The sequence below is a fragment of the Perna viridis genome, chromosome 7, assembly GCF_037379345.1.
Source record: "Perna viridis isolate PV_CMFRI_1.1 ecotype Kerala chromosome 7, ASM3737934v1, whole genome shotgun sequence".
NCBI classification, from domain to species: domain Eukaryota; kingdom Metazoa; phylum Mollusca; class Bivalvia; order Mytilida; family Mytilidae; genus Perna; species Perna viridis.
In genome coordinates, this window is record NC_142451.1 from 44,352,771 (window position 1) to 44,380,147 (window position 27,377).

At 35.9% G+C, this 27,377-nt stretch overlaps 1 protein-coding gene across 2 annotated transcripts in view; it reads left to right on the top strand.

The window, feature by feature from the left end:
• LOC148612865 (uncharacterized) overlaps positions 1–27,377 on the top strand; it is a 44,968-nt gene continuing 17,591 nt past the window's right edge. The window contains exons 1-2 of one of the 2 annotated variants that reach the window (XM_088594711.1): positions 1–581; positions 22,886–22,940. The gene's annotated coding sequence lies outside the window, so the exon portion shown is untranslated. The remainder of the gene's footprint in view (positions 582–22,885; positions 22,941–27,377) is intronic. The other variant, XM_088594710.1, reaches the window with a different exon arrangement.

The following is a 27,377-nucleotide window of genomic DNA, read 5'->3' on the forward strand; positions in this document are numbered from 1 at the left end:
GAGTGCATGTGTTTAATAGGGGAAAACCTTGAAGATTAAAGCTGTTTGTAGTTCTGAAACTTTTTTTTGGAAATCTCATTAACGGCTGATTGGGATGAAAATTGTTTGATACGATCAAGTGTTTTCTGTGCGATAAAACTTTGATGAAAGTCATACATTCTAGATACACCCAAGGGACTGTTTACCTTAAATACCTTAGGAAATTAAGTGCATTAAAGATATATCTACAAATTGAGAAGAATTTCGTAGTTTAAAAAAAGAATAAAGATACAAAGCACCAAAGGAATCGGTACAACGGATTTTAATATATATATATTTTTTAAAGAACTTTGTGCATGATCGACAGAACTGTTCAATGTTATTTTTAACACAATAGGGACTGAAGTAAAAGTCAAACTACTTACGGATTCAGGAGAAAACTAATCCGAATCATTTTCTATGCCGTTCCTTTAGCATGATTAAAAAATTCTCGAGGAATGCGCAGAAAAAAATAAAAATGTTTCAGATGAATAAAACTTGCACGTGAAAGGAATCTGTTTCTATGGGAGTTATGAAAGGCTTCTATGGGAGAATTAGATCAAGTAAGTTTTTTTTTGTGGGGAATATCAGTGTTTTTTACATGTATTTCGGCATACTAACCAGCTTTTGTGATATATTTTAGCACTTTTCTGTTTAAGAATCGCCCCGTGCAGGTCCGGGTGTTAAAAGAATAGGCCTGCAGCAGCGCTAAGCTTGTCGTAAAAGGCGACTAAATAGTGCTCAGAACCTTAGCCGGGGGATAGGGCGCTCTGTCCATAGAGCAACTGGGATGTGTGCCCCTGGTGGTGAAATGGGGTACCCCTGGCGTGTTACATGCTGGGGTTGTCAGGCTATAATACGGAAAATCTGACCGCAAACCATAGTGGTGCACCGTGTTGGGAAAGATGCCACGTTCCTCGCACGTTAAAGAACCTTACTGTGGTATTTTCCCGGAGTAGGAACCATAGGGCTCCGCCACAGGAGGCTAAATTGCCCGACGCTACCCACCTCTCCCTATTTCCAGTGGCAATCAAAATTTGTCGACCCCATTGTCCTTGTGGCCCATCCCTTTTTCATTTCATCATCATTTCATGTTCATTTAATCATCAATTTCATGTTCATTGTCTGAATATAGCTGAAATATTGCTGCTCGGACGTTAAACCCAAACAAACAAACAAACAAACATGTTTAAGAATCGGGCAAAATGTTTAGGTGTGGCACATGAAGGACAATAAATGCAGAGAATTTATTGCATAAACCAAGTGTTTGTAAAATTTGCATTTTCAAGATATTGAAAGGTCAAATTTTAGTTGAAATGCACAATAGAAAAATTGCGGGAAAATTTTCTCGCACTTTTTCCTTATATAAGCAGTAGTAAGTTTTGGTCACCAAGAAAAAAGTCCATATTTTTTCATTACAATGCAAACTTGCAGTATCATTGAATGTATTTCAGCCCGAATTAGTTTTTTTACCTCTCCTTTTCTAGTAGCTAAGGCAGGTTTGATACATGTGTACGATGCTTTCACGTGAAGTTTTTTTTAACGAATTATCCTGCCACCAGATGGGGATTCCTTTGATAATGATAATAACACATGAATAATAAGTCTTTAAATTAAGTGAATCCCGTGTCCTTTAGAACACTGCAACGTCACACTGTGCATGGCCATAAAGAAATAGCATACAGGACCATTCCGGATCATTTCCAGAAAATGGGTGTATGTTGTAATCATTCGTTTGTAAATATTTCCCTAGTATGTCAGACAGTGGTTCGACGAAACCTTCCGGTCATTCATTTAATCATTTTTTTACCGTGGGAACATGGCAGAATTTGTTTTCGTTGTTTTTTCACAATCCAAAATCGAGCCCGTCTGCCACGAAAACATTATCATTTGTGGTGTGAACGTAGTATTGTACTGATGAAGAAAAAAATAATGTAATTAGCAGTTTAAATGTCTCCCTTGAAACACGAAATTGTCAACAACTTATTTTAACATTGATTTCGTATGTATATAAGAAATTGTAGCAAAAATGTAAACATAATCGAGAAAAGGACACTTTAAGATTGCTGCACAAGATCCTTACTTACGTGATCAAGCTGCAGTCGTGTCATGTAGGGACGGATCCAAATATTTACAAAAAAGGGGAGTGATTGCGATAAAGAAAGTAGTTCCACGCTATAATTTGCTCTTTTTATCTAAATGTCTATTGTGACCCAAGGTTGAGCAACATCATGGTAATATAAGACAGATCTTTATATTCAGGTTATTTGTTTACATAAGTAGAATACAATACATAGAAAATTTGTTTTAATTTGTTTTATCATAGTCTTTTCAAACAAATTATTGCTGAATGCAGATGCCTGTTAATACAGGTTTGACTGTACAATTTGTAGCACCTGAGTTATTATAGCTTACAGACTGATAAATACATGTAGTTGTAGCTACATGTAGATGACAGATGCGTATCTAAGGGAAGGATTGATTACAACGATGGTTGCTCAAGTTGTGAAAGTTTTGATAGATAATTTCGACATTAAGTTCGTTACATTGAATTTCGACTTTAAAATTTAGAAACTTTAAAAGGCCCTTGTTAAAATGGTAGTTTGTAGTTCAGTTATGTAGAATATCGGAGAGTTCTGTGTTCGTTTATTTGTGTTCTATGTCAACCAACAACAAACCTGTATATTACGCAAAATGGCGCATTGCTACGGGTAAAAATGCCATGTGAATTTTTTGTATGTGATATTTTAATGAATTGCTATACGTCTTTATCAGAAGTAGGAATATAAAGATTATTATGTTTTATTAACCTAAAATACGATACGATTATTATTGTCTCTTGTATCAATAGCTCATGTGATAGATTCAATATTACGCGGTGCATAAACGCAGACCTTTCTTGCCAAGGACATACATGTATACCTATAGGAAATGAAAAGCTATCAATATCACGTTTAGCGCGTGAAAATGGTACACAATAATAAAAAGAACTTCGTGTAAATCAAGAGAGCACGTCGTCTCTACAATGATACAGGTGAACTTTGATCAAAGTATCGGAATTAAATGATTAAGTATTAATAGTCAGTTCATGATGTGGCATTTTACTCATCCGGTGCCAAAATGATCCGAAAGTAATGGGTTGCCAAAAATGACTTCATGATAAAGAATCCGTTGCCAAGTTTTTTTTTATTATGACATATTTTTTTTAAATATCACTATAAGAACACCAAGCAAATAAGTTACAAGTAAAGAATATTACACACAAAATATTTAAAGATTGATTGATTGATTGATTGTTGGGGTTTAACGTCCGAGCAGCAATATTTCAATATTACACACAAAATATTTAAAGATGTTAACGTGTTGAATAAAATCGACATAAACTCCGAAGAGACCGACAGACCTTCCTTTGTGCATATTTAATTGGATAACCTGTAGAAAAAATAGAATTACATTGGGATAAACCACATGTAAAAAGACTACAATATTTCGTGAAAGAATCGGTTTCATTCAATTACCTCTCCTGTACCATAATTCATTGATGATGTTCAATGTCATCATTTCTATTTCCTAAAATATTCCGAAAATGTCCTTTTTTCGCGATCCTTTTATTTAAAAGAATCCTTTTATGGCCATGCACGGTGTATCAGGTTCTTTCTAGTCGATTCATTACCAAATACCCTGAAATTGTTACTACAACAAAATTTGTACAATATATACAATGTTTTATAAGTTTTTTTTTCAAATCTCATCTTTTATCAGTAAATACAGATACGCCATGTGAAATATTTATTAGACGAAGTTGTAAAATCAATTTATGTGTTTGATAAAATCTGTGGAACGGTGATGAATATCTATATATCTTTGAGCACAAGTATTTGTAAAAATCAGGAAATAATTGTAAAATTAGAAATGCAATATTATCAAAATCCAACCTGACGATGTGTTTGAACCCAAAGTAGTTTTCTATAAGATAAAGTGACAGCGAGTACTCTTTGGAGGTGGGTACAGCTTGTTAACTTTTGTCTGCTTTGTTAAGGTGTTTGTAATCTGTATCGATCTCCAGAGTTAAATCAGAATTCGACAACTTTTTTTTATAGTTCCTTTTATTGTCGTATTCACCCCACCACCTTCCAAGGTTAAGACGAAGGTTGAGCACTCACAAACATGTTTAACCACGCCACATACTTTATGTGCCTGTCCCAAGTAAGAAACCTGTAGTCGAGTGGTTGTCGTTGTTTTTTACGTTCATTGTTATTTGTTTTACGTTTTTCTATAGATTAGGTCGATTTTAGTCTTTTATGAATAGTTTTACATCATTTATTTTGGGGCCTTTTACAGCTTGCTTTATGATATGTGGTTTGTCCATCACCAGAGACCGTGATTTAATTATTCATTGCTTGGTATTTGGCAGATGACTTTCTCATTTGCAATTAGAAGTTATTGCAAACAAAAGACCATTTTCAATGTATTAATACTTTTTGGGATTCTCCAATTTTATGTGTACATATAAGTTCGAGTTCAAAGTTCAAATTATTACAATGCGATCTAAGAACGAATTGTTCAAATTACAATCTTTTTCACCTTTCTTGTCAAGTGTCAAATTACCAGCTATAAATATCAAACGGGTGCATAATTAGCAGATTCCTCTCTTGGCACCCCTCATTATTGCTTGTTAATGCCTAGAAAGACTTAAATCCTATAATTATATTACTACTTGATCTCCGAGTGTTTCTAATATAACAGCCAATAGATTAAATTATACCATTCCGGACGATTTAATTGACTATCTAAATACAGTTAACTGATAACTAGAAATCTGGGGTAACTTTCTACACAGGCCCCTTACAAAGTCGGAAATATCACTTCTTTGTATCTATAATTCGATACCTCAGTCTTATAGAACTGTGTATTCTGAAGCTGTTTGTCAGTCAAGTACTAAATTCATACTTCAATGGTTGTTTTTGTCTTATACAGGCATATTGTTTTAGACAACGCTACTGTCTGTCTGTCTGTCCGTTTGTTTGTTGTCTATAAATGTCTATTTGTACGTACACAAACGTATGAATAAATACATGATTTTTTATGTAATTGGTTAAGTGTGGTTGAATACCTTTCATTAAATAAAAAAAAAAACAACAAACAAACAAAACAAAATATGCAAACAATCTAACAAAAAAAAAACTAAACCAAAAGCTTTCATTAAAAATTGAAATTCAACCTTCGAAAAAAAAGAAGCTATAAAGTTTCCATTTCAGTGTGTACAGCTTTTGATAAACTTCGACTAAAAATGATTTTTCTTTTCAATTTCTTATGTGGCTTCGAAATGTTGATTGGAAATTTCTACCAGTCTGATGTATAAATTAAATGAAGCAAATCTATATTGTTCATTTAATTTTCCGTTCAGTAGTAACATCATAGAATTCGATGTCTAGACGATTTTGACTAAAGCTAATTTCACCGAAACAAATTGGTTTTCCATTTTGAGACAATGAAATCCATTTCAGTGACTGGTATGATAGTGCAGTGTACTATTTCATTAGGCTATCTATTTATCTGAAGTTGTGTGTTGTCGGTTACAATGCTATGGAATCAGAATTCGATCGAAATCAAATTTATAGTTGAACAATAGCAGCATTGGGTCTTGTGAAGTATGGCGCCCTTTATGATTCTCAGTCAAAATCGAAATTCACTTTACAGATTATCACAGATTAAATGCTAATTTTAGTTTCGTCCTTGAAGACCATTTTGCTTATCCAAAGTTATCAATCATTACAGTAAAATATCTCTCATTTCAAAAAAATATTTATTATTAGTTCTAGCGATGTCGTCACAAAATCTATGTGTCACAATATGACATTCAGTCTGATTTCCCAAAAGATTATTTGTGGGGAAGAAATTGACAATAGACATTAAAGTTTCTATAGCAATCCGAAATGTTGGTGTGAGATAGATATTAGATAGATCAGTAAAAGGAATATGTTTGATAGTACAATCTTTCACGTCATCTCCTTCGCAAACATATACCCGCTTCCTGATTTACTACCCAAGTATACTTCCTCTAGCTTATATGCACTGTTATTTAAGATATGAAACGTACATATCGCAGGGCATGACTTCTTAATTTGCATAAATATGCCGGGTTTTGTGCTGAGTCTAGCTGAGGCGTAAGAAAATATACCATCTACACAGGAGATTTCGGTAATCGTATTTAAACAGGGGAACGGGAAAGACATTTCATCAAAATTTTCCCAATTTCGGGTAAAATGAGCTCCTTTCTGAGAAAGTAATATATTTTCAAATAATGTTGGTCAAAAGATTATTCTATGAAGACATCAAAAGTGTCGATGAGCTAACGCTGAACAATAATGTGTACATTCTAAAACGCGTTGTATCAACTGAAAACTCACATTCAAACATACAAGACAGATAAACACATTTATCACGGGTTTGTTATTGTCCCTTTTAATCAGTAAAATCTTTTCATCGTGTACTTACTTCACCATCTTAAACTTTTATAGTACTTTCTTTACCATACTTTGCACTCAGTTTATCCATCATGATGTTTTGTCATTCACATTGCGAATTATACTGTATTAATGCGTGGATTACTTGATTGAAAGTCAGTTACTCGGAAAACTGTGAAAAGCCATTAATCAGCGTATCGTTTTCATTACAATGATTTCTTTTATGTCTGTTGATTTGTCTACTTCTGTTTTCGTTCGCCACTTTAATCTTGAGATAAAAAGCTATTTTTGCGTCGGAACTGTAGAAGATGACTATGCGAGTGGGTCTATATCTTATATTAACACCTGGTATCAACATCATCTCTCCCAAGTTTAGCGAATTATTTTTAGAATATCGACAGAATATGTATCAAAGTAGGTGTATTTTGTCACGTCTTTAATATCGGAACATGTTTTGTAATCTTTAATTTGAATAAGCACAATTTTTACAGCGCTCGGAAATACCCACTTTGAAAAGAAAACGGTTAATTCAAAATGAATAATGATGTTTGTTTGTTTGTTGGGGTTTAACGTCCGAGCAGCAATATTTCAGCTATATTAGGACGATGAACATGAAATGGATGATAAAATGAACATGAAATGATAAAAAAAAGGATGGGTCACAAGGATAATAGGGTCGACAAATTTTGATTGCCACTAGAAAAAGGGGGGATGGGTAAGGTCGGGAAATTTAGCCTCCTGTGGCGGAGCGCAAAGGTTCCTACTCCTATCGAATACCACAGCAGGGTTCTTTAACGTGCGAGGAACGTGGCATCTTTCCCAACACGGTGCACCACTATGGTTTGCGGTCAGGTTTTCCGTATTATAGCCTGACAACTCCAGCATGTAACATGCCAGGGGTACCCCATTCCACCACCTGAGGCACACATCCCAGTTGCTCTGTGGGCAGAGCGCCTAGCCCCGGCTAGGTTTCTGAGCACTATTTAGTCGACTTTTACGACAAGCTTAGCGCTGCTGTGGACCTATTCTTTTGACACCCGGACCTGCACGGGTCTATTTTGAATGGAAACCTACATATACGCAAAAACGGGTCATAGTTTTCCTTTCCTCGTTTGTCTACCCCGGACTTGACTTTTTATGAGCAACTCGGCGGATGTTTCTAGAAAAACAGAGGACGCTTACCCTACCGGTGCACCTGGTCCATGCTCCCAGTTTTTAGTGGAGTCCGAGTTGCTCATTTGTTTTTGTTACTTTGTATGTATGATTTTAGTTACTTTATATTCTTTGTTGTGTATGTCTGTTTTCCACGTCTGGTATTTGTCCCTGGATTGCATTCTTTTGATTACCGCTATAACCTTGGTTCCCTTGATTACTCTTAATAAGACCAGTACTTACAAACTCATATAAGAAGTGATACCAACCTGACACACCTAAGTTGTAATTCTCGTGTTATTGCCTTCCTAATGTCTATTCATTTTCAAACTAATATATATTATCTTTTGTGGATAGACAATTAACTTTATTTCTTATTGGTTTATAGAAAGTCTTCTTGGCAATATTATTCGAAGCATTGAAATATGTAACATTTAAATTCTTTAGATATACAGAGCCAAAGTTTAATTTTAGTGCTCCAAAGAAAATTTACTTTTGTAAGCAAAAAAGACTTACATGTTTAATTTTTATTTTATCTTACCAGTTCTTCAGATCCCTTTTGCTAATTTGGTTTTCGTTTATCAAGCGGTGTCCACTAAGGGTATTATGTGACTTTTGTGTAGAACTATTAAGTATTTTTAAAAAGATTTCACTAGCTTTGAAAGATCACTTTCTTTTCACTAACTGCTGGCTTGACTCAGTTTACCTTCTTTGTCTCAGATTTTATATTAAATAATACTAAATAACGAAATCACGAAAATCTAATATGGTTAAAAAAAGTTTTGTCTTCTTATTTAATTGGGATGCCAGATTGAATTGGAACAATAAGTGGACTTGATGTAGTGGTTATATTGTGTCACTATTAAATTTCTCTCTACCTCTCTAAAAATAATTAGTTCTACATTTTTGCCCGAGGAATATGCGTTCTCTCTTATTAGAATCTTACTAATTAATTCCTTTGAAATGAGAAAAAAAATAACGCCATCCTAGAGAATAATTGATATAGAACACCAAGAGAAACGATTTTTTGTTTGTTAAGTGTAAGTCTTAAAAATGTGTAAGAATCAGGCAAAATGGGGGAAAAAGCAGAAACATACATGTCAAATACCCATCAATCTCACTCAACGATTATTTTTCTATTTGAAAATACCTCGATTTGTTAAAAACCATTTAAATAGCGTGTTGGAAAAATGAGGTTTTTTTACAGAGTTATCTGCCCTTGGGATGTTCATTTTCAGTGCATTTCAATGAAACTGTAACTCAATTTATCTGAATGATATGGAAAATCTTGTCTTTTTTCAATGAAATATTCAAAGAGTAATCAAGGGAACCAAGGTTATAGCGGTAATCAAAAGAATGTAATCCAGGTACAAAGACCAGATATGGAAAACAGACATACACTACAAAGAACATAAAGTAACTAAAATCATACATACAAAGTAACAAAAGCAACTCGGACTCCACTAAAAACTGGGAGCATGGACAAGGTGCACCGGTATTGTAAGCGTCCTCTGCTTTTCTAGAAACACCCGCCGAGTTGTCTGGGGTAGACAAACGAGGAAAGGAAAACTATGACCCGTTGCATAAATCAGTTTTCATGATGCAGATGGATACACCATAACGGTCCACGAGTTCATGATGACGACCATAAAACTTCTGTAGTGATGACTTCAATCTTGCAGCAACATAACCCTGTTCCAGAAGCCAATCTATTAGAGTTCTAGCGCAATACAAAAAGTCTGCGTAGTTTTGGCAAGCTCTGGCATAACGTATGAGTTGTGATATGAACACTCCATACGCAGGTGCCGAAGGGATGTTGCCACAGATGAAAGGCAAGTTGACAATTCTGAATGAAAAGTTTCGATTTCTAAGTGTAGGTCAAGATATGAGACTGACTTCACAGTGTCTGTAGTATCCTTTATCTCTAGTTCTTTTGGGTAGATGCGATGTATCAAAAACCCGAAATTAGGATTGTTTACAGATAATACGTCATCTATATAGCGGAAACTGAGATTGAAGGATATAGCCAAACAATATTGTTTCTTTCCGATCAGATCAGCTATAAAGTCAGCCTAATAAGAGTGGAGGAATAGGTCAGCAAGTAAAGGAGCACAATTTGTTCCCATTGGAATGCCGACCGTTTGTTGAAAAACACGTCCACCACACAAATATGTTTTCGATTAAAAAAAATTCCAGCATTTTGTAAACATCTTCCATTGTGCTTTCAAAATGTTATTTTTCTCATACTTTGTTTCACCCATTGCCTGATTCTTACAGAGACTGATACCCAATACTTTCCCGATTCAAGAATTGTACTACTAACCCAAGATCTTGATAAGACACATTTCTTTGAAATTATTTTACTTTCAGGAAAACATTTTCAAAATTTAAGCTACATTCTTCTTTTTTTATATTATCTACTTGTAGTAAAATCAGTAAACATTCCAGATTCATTATCTTTACCGGTATTTTAGAGCTATTTTTGTTATACCAATCTAACACTGGCACCAACTTTAGAATCTAAAAATAAGAAGTTACTGAAAACAAAGTAAACTATTTATTTTGATTTAAGAAGTTTATAACAAATTAAGGTAATTATTTTGGTTTAAACAACATTTTGCACAAATTTAGAAGACCAAGGAATAAAATGGATATCGTGCTAAGAGTAAGTACTTTTGTGAAAAATCCTTTCCCATTTTATGGTAAATAAGAGAAGAGGAATGAAGCAAGGGAAATTGTAATTTTGAATTGGAGAATCAGAATTTAAATCGAGGAAAGATTGTGAAATTGGTTTTAAAGTATTTAATTAGTTCAAAATCTTTTTTATTAATCTAAAATATAATTCTAAAAGTTTAAGAAATAAACAAAATATAAATGTAATTTCCCTTGTTCCAGTGAAATGAAATGGGAATTCCATTAGGAATTGGGATTTTCATGGAGGAGGGCGGGGAATTGTGGGAAATGGGGAATAGGGAATGATTTTTTTGCGGGTGAAAATTTTTGCATGTTTTTATTTACACTGTATGAGAATAACGAAAACAAATCAATACAAACCAAAGAAGGAATGACACAAAAACACATTATGTCCGACAAGATTGACATCAAATCGTAATGCATGTTTCAAAGCGCTTTCCCTACACTTGGAAAGACGATAAACCGTTTGCGTATGTACCATATACTAAACACGTCCGTCAAGAAACACGTGTATAAGCTGAAGGGGTGTTGCCAAATAACCAAACAATCCTGGCAGATAAGGGAAATATCTTGTCGAGTGCTTAAAATCACAATGTTCGTTGTAAAGAAATTAGTTTCTTAGATCTTCAGTAAAATACCCTTTAACTTTTTCAATTAGTTGCGTACTTTTTGTATTTTTTGTATAAGTTAATCGATAAGCGCATTTGTCTTTTTTTCAGAAGTGATGCGATCAAAAGGCTTGCACGATTACACAACTACTGTAATTTCATGCAAAGTAATCAATAGCTAATTTTTTAAGTATCATACAATAATTAGATAATATGTACACAGCGTATAAATAAAATAATCTGAGTCGGAGAAAAAAACATTTTCTTTATAAGACAAGTTAAAAAGACCAAAACAACAGATGAAACTACCAAAAACACAAGAATAATGGAACAACTCGCAAGCAATCATAAATATGTTACTGCTTTTTTTTTTAAATTCAATGTTCTAGCCTAGAAAGTCTTAGCTTTGCTGTTAATCATCGCCTCTGGTTGATCGTACATATTGAAGTAGAATCCAAGACTCCCAACGGATTACATTATTTCTATTAAAAAGACAAAAAAAATCTATCCTTACACTTAAGGTGATCTGAAAATGAATCATTATAAATAATGAAAGAAGTAGGTTCATCAAAGACTTCTATTATGTAATTTTAATTGATTTTTATCGTCAAATCTACCTAAAGCTTTATTAATATACTCTTTATGAGACTTTTATCCATGTGATCAAGTCCAAATGTTTAAGTACCAGTCAATATAAAATTCAGACACTGCCTATGGTAAAGTGATTCATGGTGTTTGTTTGTTTGTTTGTTGGGGTTTAACGTCCGAGCAGCAATATTTCAGCTATATTCAGACAATGAACATGAAATGGATGACAAAATGAACATGAAATGAAACAAAAAGGATGGGTCACAAGGATAATAGGGTCGACAAATTTTTGATTGCCACTGGAAAAAGGGGGGATGGGTAAGTTCGGGCAATTTAGCCTCCTGTGGCGGAGCGCAAAGGTTCCTACTCCTATCGAATACCACAGCAGGATTCTTTAACGTGCGAGGAACGTGGCATCTTTCCCAACACGGTGCACCACTATGGTTTGCGGTCAGGTTTTCCGTATTATAGCCTGACAACCCCAGCATGTAACACGCCAGGGGTACCCCATTCCACCACCTGGGGCACACATCCCAGTTGCTCTGTGGGCAGAGCGCCTAGCCCCCGGCTAGGTTTCTGAGCACTATTTAGTCGCCTTATACGACAAGCTTAGCGCTGCTGCAGGCCTATTCTTTTGACACCCGGACCTGCTCGGGGCTGATTCATGGTGTAGCAAAACTCATGGATCAGACGATCCGTTTTTGGTCTACATATGCTATGTTTTCATCTGACAATAGTCCTTTTTGTATTTACATCTGTACTTTTGAAAAAAAAAAACAAACTACATTTTAAGCTCCCACTAAAATCAACCAAATCAAATCAAGAACGATAACTCTTGCAAAGTGCTAATTTCATGTACAATCTATATAAATTTTATCTCAAAAGCGCAACCCCCAAATGAAAAACTAAGACTAGTTATGTGATCTATAACGTTTCTGAACAAGAAATAAAACTGACTTTGGTGGTTTTTTTTATATGCATGAATCATCTCCTGTCTGGTTTTTATCAAGACTTTTACTTAAATATTGCGTGAAAACTATGATTACCTCACAATAAATAAGCAATTCAGGTTCAAAGAACTATCTATAATAAATATTGATTAAAGTTAATTCAATTTGAGTTACATCTATAGCTCGATTGAATCTGGTTACAAATTTGCAGACTAGATAGTCTCATTATAATAATGTTTATACTTTTTTTTTAGTCCATAATTTTGTTTCTTTTACATTTAAAAGCTGTCACAAAAGCTAAAATAGATTTCCTTAACCCAACTTGACTGCTCAGATGACATATTCGTGTTTTAGAATGTCTAAAATAGGCGGTTATCCTTGAATTTCACAGTAACCTTCATGCACGAAATCATTAGATACCGATTTATAATTCAATTTTAAGAGTGGCACGGTTTTCTGATTGGACAAAGAAAAAAAAAATCGTTTAACATTTCATAGACCAAATTTTGTAATGACTGTGACGTCATAATTTTTTTAATGATTTACTCGTTGAAATATGGTATTTAAATTAAATTTTAATGAATTACATATTTTTCGGTCTTTTTGAAATAACCCCAGTGCCCATGGTGCACACTTTAAAAAAACATGCTACTCAGGCTATATAGTGATTATATGACGCCGAATAAGACATTTTATTGAATACTGTCGTGTGATTACACGACACATTATAGGATTAAACATGTTTTTCCATAATTTATGGGTGTGTAAAATCGGACTATTCACTAACAAAACAAGTAAATTTGGGAATGAATGGTCACATGGTTACACGTCCATAAATTCTGAAAAAACCGTGTTTAATCCTTATAACTCCAATCATTAACTATATAATCCTAAATATATCAATAGTTTTTTCGTGTAGGCTCTCATTCAATGAAATTGACACCCGAAATCGACATTGCAAATTGTGGTATTCAACAACGTGAGATAGTTGTCATTTTTAATATTCAAAGTGTCAACTGTATTCTTTCTAAAATTGTTGTTTTGAATAGAGAATACCGAAAATGAATGGAATAAAGCAGAAAATACTGTTGAAAGAATCTAATCGGCTCTATCTTGCCAAAGCGATGGTAGACATGTTGTTTACGATATGTACATGGGATTTACACTGTTGTAAAAACTGTCATTGCTGAGGTCGTAAAAGGTAAACAACCAATCGTAGTGCACGAAAAAGGCATATGCTAATTAGATTGGAATTATTATCTTATATCAATGACGGAGGTCCTACGTTTCTTCGACTTACAGTTTAAAAGTTGTAATGATCAACTGACACTGTTTAATTTAGACAACAAATTCGTTTGTTTGTTGGGGTATAACGCCCGAACATCAATATTAGTAATATTCAGGCGAGACAACAAATTCGCGTAACACGGGAGACCTCGATGTTTTCGATCCAATATTGTTTGTTTGTTTGTTTGTTTGTTGGGGTTTAACGTCCGAGCAGCAATATTTCAGCTATATTCAGACAATGAACATGAAATGGATGATAAAATGAACATGAAATGAAGAAAAAAAAAAGGATGGGTCACAAGGATAATAGGGTCGACAAATTTTGATTGCCACTAGAACAAGGGGGATGGGTAAGGTAGGGCAATTTAGCCTCCTGTGGCGGAGCGCAAAGGTTCCTACTCCTATCGAATACCACAGCAGGGTTCTTTAACGTGCGAGGAACGTTAAAGCATTTCCCAACACGGTGCACCACTATGGTTTGTGGTCAGGTTTTCCGTATTATAGCCTGACAACCCCAGCATGTAACATGCCAGGGGTACCCCATTCCACCACCTGGGGCACACATCCCAGTTGCTCTGTGGGCAGAGCGCCTAGCCCCGGCTAGGTTTCTGAGCACTATTTAGTCGCCTTTTACGACAAGCTTAGCGCTGCTGCAGGCCTATTCTTTTAACACCCGGACCTGCACGGGGCTCCAATATTGTAGAAAAGTACTGCGATCAGTTTCTGATCAATATGCATCTATCGGTTTTAATGTACCTATTACAATTTGTGTGATTTTACTAAATGGAATCAATCAGCCGGGTCAATATCATTTAGTCGTTAATACTGTGTACCGACTACCGAAATTTTGTGATTTTGTATGGGTGGTGGTGTAAGTAAATAATAACGTAATAATAATCCTGAATCAACAAATCGGCACCATGCAAACATAGTTCGTCAAGCTCCGCGTAGCGGCAGGCATTCGCTTCCTCTCTTACTAGCCGCTGCAGACAGGCCTTTCGAAATTCTCGGATATTATTCAAATCAAACGTTTAAAATCGGAAAATGTCGCATGAAATCATTTACTTTTCCCGACTTTGCAAGATTCTTGAATTTTCTAAGAGGGTTGGCTGCAGCGTCTAGAGTTAATTCAGCACTTGTTTTGGAGCTTGATAATACGTCTGGTCGCATACCAATGACGGATAAAAGGAAAATTACCGTTTGTTTGTTTGTTTGATGGGGTTTAACGTCCGAGCAGCAATATTTCAGCTATATTCAGACGATGAACATGAAATTGATGATGAAATGAACATGAAATAATGATGAAATTAAAAAGGGGTGGGACAATGGGGTCGACAAATTTTGATTGCCCCTGGAAATAGGGAGAGGTGGGTAGGGTCGGGCAATTTAGCCTCCTGTGTCGAAGCCCTGTGGTTCCTACTCCGGGAGAATACCACAGTAGGGTTCTTTAACGTGCGAGGAACGTGGCATCTTTCCCAACACAGTGCACCACTATGGTTTGCGGTCAGGTTTTCCGTATTATAGCCTGACAACCTCGCCCCGTGCAGGTCCGGGTGTCAAAAGAGTAGGCCTGCAGCAGCGCTAAGCTTGTCGTATAAGGCGACTAAATAGTGCTCAGAAACCTAGCCGGGGGCTAGGCGCTCTGCCCACAGAGCAACTGAGATGTGTGCCCCAGGTGGTGGAATGGGGTAGCCCTGGCGTGTTGCATGCTGGGGTTGTCAGGCTATAATACGGAAAACCTGACCGCAAACCATAGTGGTGTACCGTGTTGGGAAAGATGCCACGTTCCTCGCACGTTAAAGAACCCTGCTGTGGTATTCGATAGGAGTAGGAACCTTTGCGCTCCGCCACAGGAGGCTAAATTGCCCGACCTTACCCATCCCCCCTTTTTCTAGTGGCAATCAAAATTTGTCGACCCTATTGCCCTTGTGTCCCATCCCTTTTTCATTTCATCATTATTTCATGTTCATTTTATCATCAATTTCATGTTCATCGTCTGAATATAGCTGAAATATTGCTGCTCGGACGTTAAACTCCAACAAACAAACAAACCTGACAACCCCAGCATGTAACACGCCAGGGGTACCCCATTCCACTATCTGGGGCACACATCCCAGTTGCTCTGTGGGCAGAGCGCCCTAGCCCTCGGCTAGGGTTCTGAGCACTATTTAGTCGCCTTTTACGACACGCTTAGCGCTGCTGCAGGCCTATTCTTTTGACACCCGGACCTGCACGGGGCTGGAAAATTACCGAACTGATAAAATCAAGACAGCAGTTAAAAGGACAAGACTTAGAGTCCGTATAACAATGGCAATATCGGGGTAAACACCGGAAAGTTGGAAACCACCGCATTTTTCCTGACTTGGTAAAGACGTTTCAAAATAAAAGGTGGGTTTAACCAGGTTTTATAGCGTGAATATAACAGAATTACTCACTTCGAATATTCCAAATGTACTTTATGAGAAATAACTAAAGCAAAAAAATTGTCTAACAAAGTATCATTTATAAAGTTTTTACTTTACGGACGGACTAAACTCACATCAATACCAAGAACACATTCCATCAAATTAATTCCCGATGTTATTATAAATAATGTTTTTTGCTACCAGTAATGCATGTTTGTCTTTTGATATTTCACCCTTTTCTTTTAATGCTAATGTCATATTGCATTGCGTACAAAAAATGTACACTTTGAAACATAATGCTGCGTAGTAATAAATCAACACAAATTTCCATTATTTCATAACTTTTGTGTTTATAAATAATTACAACCTGTTAACAGTAAGAGAAAGCAGATACCTATCTTGCGCAATGTGCAAAATTGCGTTAGAATATCATTAAATGTAATCATTACGCGTCATTAAACATTGCTGTTAAGTTATGAAACAGTAATAAAAACGGAAACACCTGCATCGTAAAAGTTTAATTGAAAAGTTGTGTTTAAAACCCTTTTATTACGTCACTACTAACAGTAATAAAACTTATTATGGTTCTATGTAAATATATCAGGTAATACTCACGTTACTAATCAAATGATGTAAGAAATTTCTTGAAACGATAAATTAAAATTACTTGTAAAGTTTTGAATAACCAGGTCTTGTTCCTTTAAATATTTAAAAATGAGAATGAAACGTATAAACGCAACGTCTACTTGTTTTTTGTCTCCTGCGCAACTTTTATCTATAACTTTGTATATATTTATATCACATGTCGTTTTTTATTCAAAAGAACCATGTTATATGAGCCAGGCGTATTTCTTGGCACAAGTGATCATATTTTGGTTATTCACGAAAACCAATTGATTATCCTATTTATTTTATAGATTTTCTTCATAGTTTATTGATATTTTCAACATGAATTCAAACTTTGTGATAGGCGGATCGATATCTAAGTTATGACGTTTTGGCGGGAGGAAGTCCGAGAGTGAAATTACCGAATTTACTACACTGGGAACACTTAATAAAACACTATTATCTATATAATAATGATTAGCATAAAGCATAAACACGTTATTACAACAAATATTTATAAGTATTATGACAGACAACCGAAAACACGGAGAACAATATTATCAAATTTAGACAAACTAGCACAAAGTGGCATTCATCTTCTAAAGCTTTCATATTACACCATAAACACAAACGACAATCTCAATTAATATTTATATAAAGACCACCTTCTACATTTAACCTTAATGTGCCACTTCGAAAGTATATAAACATTTTGATGACTAGTTAAATAGTGGTCAAGACAAAAGGAAGATTCTAAATCATAGTAAACACGTAGTTTTGCCCGGTGCAGGTCCGGGTGTTAAAAGAATAGGCCTGCAGCAGCGCTAAGCTTGTCGTAAAAGGCGACTAAATAGTGCTCAGAACCTTAGCCGGGACTAGGGCGCTCTGCCCACAGAGCAACTGGGTTGTGTGACCCAGGCTATAATACGGAAAACCTGACCGCAAACCATAGTGGTGCACCGTGTTGGGAAAGATGCCACGTTCCTCGCACGTTAAAGAACCCCACTGTGGTATTCTCCCGGAGTAGGAACCATAGGGCTCCGCCGCAGGAGGCTAAATTGCCTGACCCTACCCACCTCTCCCTATTTCCAGTGGCAATCAAAATTTGTCGACCCCATTGTCCTTGTGTCCCATCATCATTTTATCATCAATTTCATGTTCATCGTCTGAATATAGCTGAAATATTGCTGCTCGGACGTTAAACCCCAACAAACAAACAAACAATCTACTTTTTTTTGAATGGATGCAACCCAATGCTTTGTAAATTGATATTTACTATGAGTTCTACGATTTCAAATGAGAAACCAATGCTTTCTCGATGTAGCCATACATAATCTAAACCAATACGATTTGAGAGATCACGTACAATTAATCAATCACACAATTTATAACATCATAACATGCAATCTTATAAACATGGTAGATAATCTTTGTTATAAGTTATAAGCAACCAGAAAGGCATTATTGGAAGATATGTCATTCATAGTAAGTTGGGTGACGTCTTATGTACTTTCTGACTCGGGACGAATTGTCTTCGAGCTGTCCTATCTGTTGAACTGTCGCAATTGTACCATGTGGCCACCGGTCATAAAAAAAATATTTCACGATTCGATTTTTACAATGCTTGTTAAATCGTCTGTAAAAACAACTTAAATATGATTGTGATCTATTAGGGTGAGACCACAGACGGTTTCAGTTTATTAACCGAAGAAATTTCCAGAAAACTATCAAAATGAATCTGATAAATACTGGTTGTGATGACTGACTTGTTTTGTTTGGTGAAAATCACTTCAGTTCTGAAATGTCTACGGCTACGTTTACGTCCAGTTCTGCTTGTATTTTGCAATCTATCTAGAATTAGATCTATGGATTCAGTCAATGCATGTAGAATCTAAAACACCCAATTCTACTCTCTGCTTAGATGTTTTATTCAGAATTCTCGATTTTTCCCTTAAATTTTGAATAATGCTTTCAAAATCATGAAAGATGGAATAATCTGATTGGCAGAACAGAAAGTAGAACGGAGTGTTATTATTGATCCTACATGCAGCGACTGAATCGAATAATTGAAAGGTCTTCTATTGGGTATTTTTTTTTTAATTTTGTTTTTACAAATTAGCTGATAATGCATTCCATAGCGAGTTACTATTATTTTGTTCAATTGACTTCCTTGCTATAGACCGGAAGCAATCTTTAAAAAACCCGAAGGATCATACCGTAAGCAAATTTAATTGTTTTGAAATAGGAGGACATTAACACAATTTAATATTGTATACATCATTGTACTTTTGTGATATCCAAGATTGATCAAAACACTGCAGGCACTTCTCCTTAAATATTTAGAATAATTAATTGTTTGTTTGTTGGGGTTTAACGTCCGAGCAGCAATATTTCAGCTATATTCAGACAATGAACATGAAATGGATGATAAAATGAACATGGCCCCGTGCAGGTCCGGGTGTTAAAAGAATAGGCCTGCAGCAGCGCTACGCTTGTCGTAAAAGGCGACTAAATAGTGCTCAGAAATCTAGCCGGGGGCTAGGCGCTCTGCCCACAGAGCAACTGGGATGTGTGCCCCAGGTGGTGGAATGGGGTACCCCTGGCGTGTTACATGCTGGGGTTGTCAGGCTGTAATACGGAAAACCTGACCGCAAACCATAGTGGTGCACCGTGTTGGGAAAAATGCCACGTTCCTCGCACGTTAAAGAACCCTGCTGTGGTATTCGATAGGAGTAGGAACCTTTGCGCTCCGCCACAGGAGGCTAAATTGCCCGACCTTCCCCATCCCCCTTTTTCCAGTGGCAATCAAAATTTGTCGACCCTATTATCCTTGTGACCCATCCTCTTTTTTCTTTTCATGTTCATTGTCTGAATATAGCTGAAATATTGCTGCTCGGACGTTAAACCCCAACAAACAAACAACAAACTAAAATGAACATGAAATGAAAAAAAGAAAGGATGGGTCACAAGGATAATAGGGTCGACAAATTTTGATTGCCACTGGAAAAAGGGGGGATGGGTAAGGTCGGGCAATTTAGCCTCCTGTGGCGGAGCGCAAAAGTTCCTACTCCGGGAGAATACCACAGCAGGGTTCTTTAACGTGCGAGGAACGTGGCATCTTTCCCAACACGGTGCACCACTATGGTTTGCGGTCAGGTTTTCCGTATTATAGCCTGACAACCCCAGCATGTAACACGCCAGGGGTACCCCATTCCACCACCTGGGGCACACATCCCAGTTGCTCTGTGGGCAGAGCGCCTAGCCCCCGGCTAGGTTTCTGAGCACTATTTAGTCGCCTTTTACGACAAGCTTAGCGCTGCTGCGGGCCTATTCTTTTAACACCCAGACCTGCACGGGGCTAGAATAATTAAAAGTCGGCACTTACTATAATTTAGTTCCTCTTTCTGACTGATTTTGTAGTGATTTCTGTAGAATTCTGACTTAAAACATCTCCAAGATGAATAAACAATAAAACACCAGCAAAAGATACCTTAACATATAAAAAATAATAAAAAATGCAGATAATTATAACATTTTAATGGCAGCACACTTCGTTTCTTGACACCAATTAAAGAAAACCGGCGTTGGAGTTTTAAAAATGGCCCGCGATATAAATTTATCTTTTATAATCTTTATAGATAAGGGTAATATTTTCTCGATATTTATATATCAGTTATCTTAGTGTTTAAGGTAATTAATTCGTTTGTGATAATTTTGTGATAATAGTTTTCTTCATTCGATTATTAACCCTTTTTCTCTTCTTAAAATAGAGCATAATAAATATACCCCTGAGATAAGTTCCCCTTACACTTGTCTAGACTAGATGTGCAATAGCTTTACTTTTGAAGACTGTCTATTATGTCATAGTAAAGCATTCACATATATTTTAAAACATATGGAAGCATATGTTTAGGGCCGATATTAATATATGTTTTCATGCCTACAAAATCACGTAGAGACAACAGTTTTCCACAACTATATCAAAATCATACCTTTTTTATACATTGAAGACATATAACCACATCAGTTTTATTTTTCCTGTTTTTCATAAATTATTCTTTTAGTTCCAATCATATTGGTTTTTAGGCGGTTCTGAACATATGAGAAACAGATGTTTTTCAGGTGTTTTCAAAACAGTATGAAAAATTTTTATTTTTCTGTGTATTGTCAAATAATTAATAATTAATCAACGGTGATTAACAAAGCGGACCAAAAAACAAAAAAACAAAAACAAAAACAAAAACAAAAACAAAAAAAACCCCAAAAAACAAAACAAAACAAGCGAAAACTATGACATGAAAAAAAAGACTTGAAAACATGATTAAGCGGGCTAGGAAAAAAATAACCCCAATAATTGTAATAAATATTCTTCATCTGAACAACACAAAGTTGTTTATCCTGCTGAATGCATATTATATAATATCTAATACACTTTTGGTGCGAAATTACACAAAATGATTTGAAACAATTCAAATACTTTGGATACAGTACAATTGAATAATTCTTATTGTTACTGCTTTGATCAAAAGTTGTTTTCAACATGAAATAAATTAAGACATGATATTTATATCGCTACTCAAAGAGCATACTTGATAGCGGAATGTCATGACGTAAAAAATGAATACCGTATTTTCGTAAGACATGTACGAAACTGAATTCTACTCTTTATTTCTCAACTTAATGTAGCTTTATGAGCACATGTAAGTGCATTCATAGTAGTTTGACAATGAAAGCATGACCAAATAATTCGAAAGTCTTTGCTGTAAAACAAGAAAGCCTTGGATTGTATCCTTCCACCCCGTCAAATTTGTCATACGTGTACACTGGCAAAATTGCTGCCCATGTTTCCATATGTTCAATTCGATTCCCCATACTCACTTAAAATCCCGACTTAAAGCATTATACATCGTTGTTTTTTTTTCCACAAAAGATGATACAGCTAGATACAAATATATAGTTCTTGGTAGAGATTCCTCATACTTTGTAAGAAATAATTTCAAATCTTCCAAATATAAAAAAGATGTTTACAAAATGCTGGTTTTTTGTCCAGTGAGGTGGACGCGTTTTTCAACAAACGGTCGGCATTCTAATGGGAACAAGTTGTGCTCCTCTACTTGCTGACATATTCCTTCACTCATATGAGACTGCCTTTATAGCTGATCTGATCCGAAAAAGAGAATACCGTTTAGCTAGATCCTTTAATCTCAGTTTCCGCTATATAGATGACGTATTATCTTTGAACAATCCTTATTTTAGAGATTTGATACATCGCATCTACCCAAAGAACTTGAGAAAAAGGATACTACAGACACGATGAAGTCAGCCTCATATCTTGGCCTACACTTAGAAATCGATGGTAAAGGAAAACTACTGCCAAACGTTAGGAAAAACGTGATGATTTTTCATTCAGAATTGTCAACTTTCCTTTCTTCTGTGGCAACATCCCCTCAGCAACTGCATACGGAGTGTTCATATCACAACTCATACGTTATGCCAGAGCTTGCCGAAACTATGCAGACTATTTGTATTGCGCTAGAATTTTGACAAATAGGCTTCTGGAACAGGATTATGTTGCTACAAGATTGAAGTCATCACTACAGAAGTTTTATGGTCGTCATCATGAACTCGTGGATCGGTGCATCTATCTGTGCCATGAAAACTGATTTGTTCAACGTGTCATAGTTGCCTTTCCTCTTTCGTCTACCCCAGACTTGACTTTATATAAGCAAATCGGCGGGTGTTTATAGAAAAGCAGAGGACGCTCACCCTATCGGCGCACCTGGTCCATGCTACCAGTTTTTAGTTGCTCAATTGCTTTTGTTGCTTTGTGCGTATGAATTTGGTTGCTTTGTGTTCTTTGTTGTTTTCCACGACTGGTCTTTGTCCCTGGATAGATTTCTTTTGATTACCGCGATAACCTTGGTTCCCTTGACTACTCTTTAACAACATATGGAAACATATGTTTAGGACCGATATGGAAATTCATGTTTTTGTACCGATAAAATCACGTGGAAACATTAGTTTTCCCATACGCTATAAACGTTATAAATTACTGAAAAAAAAAATGTTGTAAAGTAAAATATTAAAATGAAGCTGTAATTTAATTGTAGTGTTTTGACGAGGAATTTATCATTGCAAGAAAAGTATACAGAAATAAGTGCTTCTGTAAGTAATGTTACACTATGGAACTGCTTATCTACCATCGAATATGCTCCACTTACCGAATCCATGAATATTAACGCAAACATTACATAATGTTTGTTTACACATTGATGCTAAATCTTAGTTAAAAGTAACAGAAAGTAATTGATGTAGAAATGTATTGAATAAATGATGTAATACTTAGTGTTATATCACTCTGCAGTCAAGATATTCAGCAAGAACCCATGAGCCTTGGTTCGTCGCTCACATTTGTTTTATTTCATTGTAAAGTCCCATTCTAGTTTTGACGTTTGAATGCATTAAACATTTATCACATTCATATCAATTCTTAACGTTGATAAATATTCCTACCTGAAAAAAATGACATATTGAATGAGTAATCAAGTGAACCAAAATTTGAGCAAAAATCAAAAGAATATATTCCAAGAATGAAAACTAGACAGGGGAAATAAGTGAACCGGAAGGGTAAGCGTAATGTAAACTTGATTAGTTCCATATTTTACTTACCTTTTGCTTTCTGATGTTTGTGTCAGGATTTTGACAAGTTCTCAATTTGACAGTTTATTCAGAGGATTTTGACTAGCTGAATACCTGTTAAACATACATGTGATATAAAAGTGTAAAAGATATTGAAAGAGTAATCAATGAACCAAGATTCTAGCGGAAATCAAAAGAATGTAATCCAGGCACAAAAACCAGACATGAGAAACAGACACACACAACAAAGCACATAAAATAATCAAGATAATACGTAAACGTTACAAAGGTAAATTAGCAACTCGAACTCCACTAAAACTAGGGAGCATGGACCAGGTGCACCGGTAGGATAAGCGTCCTCTTGCTTTTCTTGAAACACTCGCAGAGTTGGAAATAAAAAGTCAAGTCCAAGGTAGACGAAAGATTGAAAGAAAAACTATGACACTTTGAACAAAACAATTTTTTATAGTGCAAATTGATACACTGTAACAATTAACGAGTTCATGATGACGATTAAAAACTTCTGTAGTGATCACTTTAATCTTGTAAAAACATAAACCTGTTTCATTAGGCTAATGGTAAGAAGTCTAGTGCGAAACAAAGTCTTGAAAAATATCATTTTGAAAAGCTGAAAGTGCATGTTAAGTTTTTTTTATTCTTTATAATTTTAGTAGCAAAATCTGTAGTTCCACTTTCAAAGACGTAATATTGGAAGGACATTTCTAGGTTGTATTTCCTAACACATTTATTCTGTGTTTTCTTAAAAAGACTAATAGAAATTATCGGCACTTAGTCGTTCAACTACACATTAATTAGTCAAATGACAATTTAAGTCAACACATAGAAAACAATGAACCATACATATTAAATTGTAATAGGGTTACGTAATTTATAGGGAGGTTTCAATATACGATGCCAACAAGATCTCGCCGCATGTACTGCATTGGCTTGACCTTTTCGGTGCTGAATTTGGTTTCTTACTTCGACATTGTTTGTTTTTAGTACCTCTTGTATACAATTTAATTTTCGACTTATTTCTTCCTATGTATTTGGTTATAGTACTGCTGATTATGAAATAAAAGCTATATCATGTGTAAATCAAAGTTTTCGTTGCTTTATCAACACCCAAGTTGGTTAAATCCAACATCATAATGATGAGTTAACCAACCACAAGTGTACTTTGTAATCCCCAAATATGTTGTACTCAATCACATATTAAGGAAGAAATTAAAAGTCTGTGATTAAAGGCAATCCAATTGTCACTACTGCGACGAAAATTTCTACTTAACAGACTCAAGTGACTGTAATTGCAACCAAATAATCTTGAATCTTTCTAAATTAAGATTGAAAAAAGGAGCTTTCTGTCCTAGAGAGAATCTAATATGTTCGCATTATTGACCACAATATGACTTGAAATTCATAAATTATCAAATCTGGGGTAACTGTTTCTTTCCATTTTGTAAATGGCTATATATTCTGGTCTTTGTAAAAGAAATAATCAGGTAGTGATCCATTTACTAGCATGTTCGCTGTCATTACGCACGCAGTCCTTTTGATGGAAACGTTTTAAAATATATGATACTACAAAAGACTTGATGCTGATAATTTAATAATTTTAGACAGTAATCATTCTAAGACACTATTCGAACACCTCATCAGCAGTGGCATAATCTAAAATTATCATTTGCCTTTCCGACTTCACTCAGGCCACGCCTAAAGCAGAAAACGATTTTAAAATTTAAAATGCTAAAGCTAAATGTATAGCCATATGCGATAGTTGTAGGCAATTAAACTTGAAATATGTATACATGTATTACTGTTTCAAATATCACGATTTGACCATTAAAGACCATAATGACGTAACACGTTATTAGAACATGGACTGAGATAACCCTCGTGCAACCCACTACTATCCAACTGAAATATGAATTTTAAGTTCCCGTATACCTCCAACTTGAAAATTACTGACAACGTACTAATTTTTGCTATTTTCACACTTTAAAACGCTAGCCATTTTTTGAGAAACTGCGAAATAGAAAGTAAAAATTTCAGAATATTGTCATTTTTACTTATTTATCTAAGCATTCTAACCGAGCTTCGTCATGAAAACTACTTCAAGACTACTAAGGCGACGAAGTGATACCAGAATAACTTGAATTTAATTTTTACAATCGTACCACAGCAAAAAACAAAGACCCTTACAAATAAAATACCTCATGATGCACGTGTAAATGAAATACGCTTTAACAAGGTAATTTAATACAATCGTGATTTTGTAGTTATAATTGTATTTTTTCCGCGTTTCGAATAGTATAGCGGGAAAATAATGTATTGTTGGTATGCATATATTAGTTTTCGGTGTTTCCGATATTTTCTATTGTCCAATCGCCCCGAGCAGGTCCGGGTGTTAAAAGAATAGGCCTGCAGCAGCGCTAAGCTTGTCGTAAAAGCCGACTAAATAGTGCTTAGAACCTTAGCCGGGGGCAAGGGCGCTTTGCCCACAGTGCAACTGGGATGTGTGCCCCAGGTGGTGGAATGGGGTACCACTGGCGTGTTACATACTGGGGTTGTCAGGCTATAATACGGAAAACCTGACCGCAAACCATAGTGGTGCACCGTGTTCGGAAAGATGCCATGTTCCCCGCACGTTAAAGAACCCTACTGTGGTATTCTCCCGGAGTAGGAACCACAAGGCTCCGCCACAGGAGGCAAAATTGCCCGACCCTACCCACCTCTCCCTATTTCCAGTGGCAATCAAATTTGTCGACCCCATTGCCCTTGTGTCCCATCCCTCTTTTATTTCATCATTTTATGTTCATTTTATCATCCATATCATGTTCATCATCTGAATATAGCTGAAATATTGCTGCTCGGACGTTAAACCCCAACAAAGAAATAAGCTATTGTCCAATCAGGTTTGGGTACGTTTACGTTATGGTAGGGTGTGTTTGACAAGTATCTCACCTTCTGGCCGTCGTTCAAGCCAGCAAACTTGCGTCAATATTGTAAAGATTTTTTATGTATTTTTTTTTATTTTGGTGAGGTCCGACACCATGTTCCCCGTGCATGTTCGGGTGTTAAAAGAATAGGCCTGCAGCAGCGCCAAGCTTGTCGTAAAAGCCGACTAAATAGTGCCTACAACCTTAGACAGGGGCTAGGGCGCTCTGCTCACAAAGCAACTGAGATGTGTGCCCCAGGTGGTTGAATGAGGTACCCCTGGCGTGTTACATGCTGGGGTTGTCAGGCTATAATACGGAAAACCTGACCGCAAACCATAGTGGTGCACCGTGTTGGGAAAGATGCCACGTTCCTCGCACGTTAAATTGCCCGACCCTACCCATCTCTCCCTATTTCCAGTGGCAATCAAAATTTGTCGACCCCATTGTCCTTGTGACCCATCCTTTTTTTTATTTCATGTTCATTTTATCATCCATTACATGTTCATTGTCTGAATATAGCTGAAATATTGCTGCTCGGACGTTAAACCCCAACAAACAAACAAAACATTTTTTTGGTTGTAGTATAGATTAACTATGAGCTTTGTTCCTAATGGTGCTTGTCCCATATGGGTGGTCTTTTACAAATAGAATAACATGTTTAGGATATGCCATGATAAAAAAAATAAGCCTACTCAAATAAAGCTCCCCGTGCAGGTCCGGGTGTCAAAAGAATTGGCCTGCAGCAGCGCTAAGTTTGACGTAAAAGCCGACTAAATAGTGCTCAGAACCCTAGCCATAACTATATTCAGGCGATGAATATGAAACGGATGATAAAATGAACATGTAATGAAAAATAAGATGGGGGACAATAATAATGGGTCGACCAATTTTGATTGCCACTGGAAATAGGGAAAGGTGAGTATGTTCGATCAATTCACCTTCCTGTACCTTTGAATTTTCGTATCACAACCCATACATTATGCCAGAGCTTGGCGTTACAACGCATACTATTTGAACTGCGCTA